A 2,562-nucleotide genomic window follows, 5' to 3' on the forward strand; every position below is an offset into this window, starting at 1 on the left:
TAGTAATATGCTTAAATTCAGCGGGTCGTCTCGTCTGATCTGAGGTCGTAGTCGAACGGGGTTAGAGGCGGGGGCGACGGATCGCCTCCCGTCATCGGGGGTCGGCCGTTAACCCCGCGCCTCGCCGGGCGCACGACTCCTACGCGGCCGCGCGGTGCGTCGCGGCGGACTGCGCGGCGGGGGACGGATCCTCCATCGGCAGCCGCCGCGGGCCCCTGCGGCCGCGCGGTGGTCGGGCCCGTCGAGGGCGCGGGCGGTCGGGTCTATACTTAGGGGGACGAGGGCCGTGCCGTCCGCCCCCCCCACCCCCATTTCCCCGTGCGGGGAGGGAAGGTGGGGGGGGTAGGCCGGCGGTGGCCCGCGACGCCCCAACCGCGGGAGGGGGGCGCCCGTGGGCGCCCCGATCCCGATAGATGTACAAGCGACGCTCAGACAGGCGTGGCCCCGGGAGGGACCCGGGGCCGCAAGGTGCGTTCAAAGTGTCGATGATCAATGTGTCCTGCAATTCACATTAGTTCTCGCAGCTAGCTGCGTCCTTCATCGACGCACGAGCCGAGTGATCCACCGCTGAGAGTCGTACGTTTGGTTTGCGGTTTTGGCCAACATTCAGAGAAGGGGTTAAAAAGGGGGATAACGGCGCCTCCGGGCGCTCCTAGCCCCCCCCGCCCCGCCGGCAGGCCGGGGGGGGACTTCGGAGACATTGAACCCCCCGCTCGCCGCCGAAGGTGGCGAGAAGGTTGGGTACCCGGCGACTGGGGGTAAGGTTCCGAGGTCGGCCAGGTCGCGATGGCACCGGCGGGGGAGTGGTCCCCGACGCCGGCCGCGGCCCGGCCTGGACTATGGGAGCGTTGACAAGGCGGACGGGACGTCGACGACCGCGCGGACGCGCGGGGTGGGGCGGTCGGGGAACGCCGACGGGCGCCTGACCGGGGGGGGGGGGCCGGCGGGGGCCGGGCGGGACGCGGGGAGCGGCCGGCCGCGCGACGACGCGAACCGACATACACCCCGCGCCCGACACCGTCCTCCTGACCTTCCTCCCCCCCCCCGCGACGCCCGCGGCGCACCCGCCCGCCGCCCCGCGGCCGCGCGGCCGCCGCCGCCCGCCGCCTATCGGCGTTTCTCACGCTTCGGACTCGGGGGGGCCGGGGCGCGGCGGGGAGCGCCCCGGCGCCGCCGCCGACGGCACCGCTGGGGTCGGGCCGCGGGGGCTGGGGGCCACGTGCCCCCGCCCCGCGCCTCTCCCCGCGGGCCGCCTTCGACGTCGCCGCCGCCGCCGCCGCCGCCGTCCTCCTCCGCCCGTGTGTTCGCTCTGGACTCGGGGGGCCGGGGAGCGCCGGGGTGCGCCGGCGCCGCCGCCGACGGCACCGCGGGGTCGGGCCGCGGGGGCTGGGGGCGCTTACGGGTCGGGGCGGGGGTGTAGGCGACCGGCCAAAGACCGGCACCGTACCCCCCGCCCGTCTCCTTCACGCCCCCGCCCCGCGCCTCTCCCCGCGGGCCGCCTTCGACGTCGCCACCGCCGCCGCCGCCGCCACCGCCGTCCTCCTCCGCCCAACCGTTTGCATCTGTTCGCTCATGACTCGGGAGGCCGGGGCGCGCCGGGGTGCGTCGGCGCCGCCTCCGACGGCACCGCGGGGTCGGGCCGCGGGGGCTGGGGGCCACGTGCCCCCGCCCCGCGCCTCTCCCCGCGGGCCGCCTTCAACGTCGCCGCCGCCGCCGCCGCCGCCACCGCCGTCCTCCTCCGCCCATCCGTTTGCATCTGTCCGCTCATGACTCGGGAGGCCGGGGTGCGCCGGCGCCGCCTCCGACGGCACCGCGGGGTCGGGCCGCGGGGGCTGGGGGCCACGTGCCCCCGCCCCGCGCCTCTCCCCGCGGGCCGCCTTCGACGTCGCCGCCGCCGCCTCCGTCCTCCTCCGCCCATCCGTCCGCTCCGAACTCGGGAGGCCGGGGTGCGCCGGCGCCGCCTCCGACGGCACCGCGGGGTCGGGCCGCGGGGGCTGGGGGCCACGTGCCCCCGCCCCGCGCCTCTCCCCGCGTGCCGCCTTCGACGTCGCCGCCGCCGCCGCCGTCCTCCTCCGCCCATCCATCCGCTCCGAACTCGGGAGGCCGGGGTGCGCCGGCGCCGCCTCCGACGGCACCGCGGGGTCGGGCCGCGGGGGCTGGGGGCCACGTGCCCCCGCCCCGCGCCTCTCCCCGCGGGCCGCCTTCGACGTCGCCGCCGCCGCCGCCGTCCTCCTCCGTCCATCCGTTTGCATCTGTCCGCTCCGAACTCGGGAGGCCGGGGTGCGCCGGCGCCGCCTCCGACGGCACCGCGGGGTCGGGCCGCGGGGGGCTGGGGGCCACGTGCCCCCGCCCCCCGCGCCTCTCCCCGCGGGCCGCCTTCGACGTCGCCGCCGCCGCCGCCGTCCTCCTCCGCCCATCCGTTTGCGTCCGTTCCGCTCCGGACTCGGGAGGCCGGGGTGCGCCGGCGCCGCCTCCGACGGCACCGCGGGGTCGGGCCGCGGGGGGCTGGGGGCCACGTGCCCCCGCCCCGCGCCTCTCCCCGCGGGCCGCCTTCGACGTCGC

The 2,562-nt window shown here is 78.6% G+C and overlaps 2 non-coding genes across 2 annotated transcripts in view; both read right to left on the reverse strand.

Moving 5' to 3' along the window:
- The window catches only part of LOC147185344 (28S ribosomal RNA), a 4,301-nt gene extending 4,253 nt beyond the window's left edge, over positions 1 to 48 (reverse strand). The window contains exon 1 of the ribosomal RNA XR_015099632.1: positions 1 to 48. This exon is cut by the window's left edge and continues 4,253 nt beyond it. This is a non-coding gene — a ribosomal RNA (28S ribosomal RNA).
- Positions 49 to 422: 374 nt separating this feature from the next.
- Positions 423 to 576, reverse strand: LOC147185345 (5.8S ribosomal RNA). Its single transcript, XR_015099631.1, has one exon. It is a non-coding gene; the product is annotated as a 5.8S ribosomal RNA (ribosomal RNA).
- Between the last annotated feature and the right edge of the window lie 1,986 nt (positions 577 to 2,562).

This window comes from Hippocampus guttulatus, unplaced genomic scaffold, assembly GCF_054856545.1.
Source record: "Hippocampus guttulatus isolate MCC_2025c unplaced genomic scaffold, RoL_Hgut_1.0 HiC_scaffold_173, whole genome shotgun sequence".
Lineage (NCBI taxonomy): Eukaryota > Metazoa > Chordata > Actinopteri > Syngnathiformes > Syngnathidae > Hippocampus > Hippocampus guttulatus.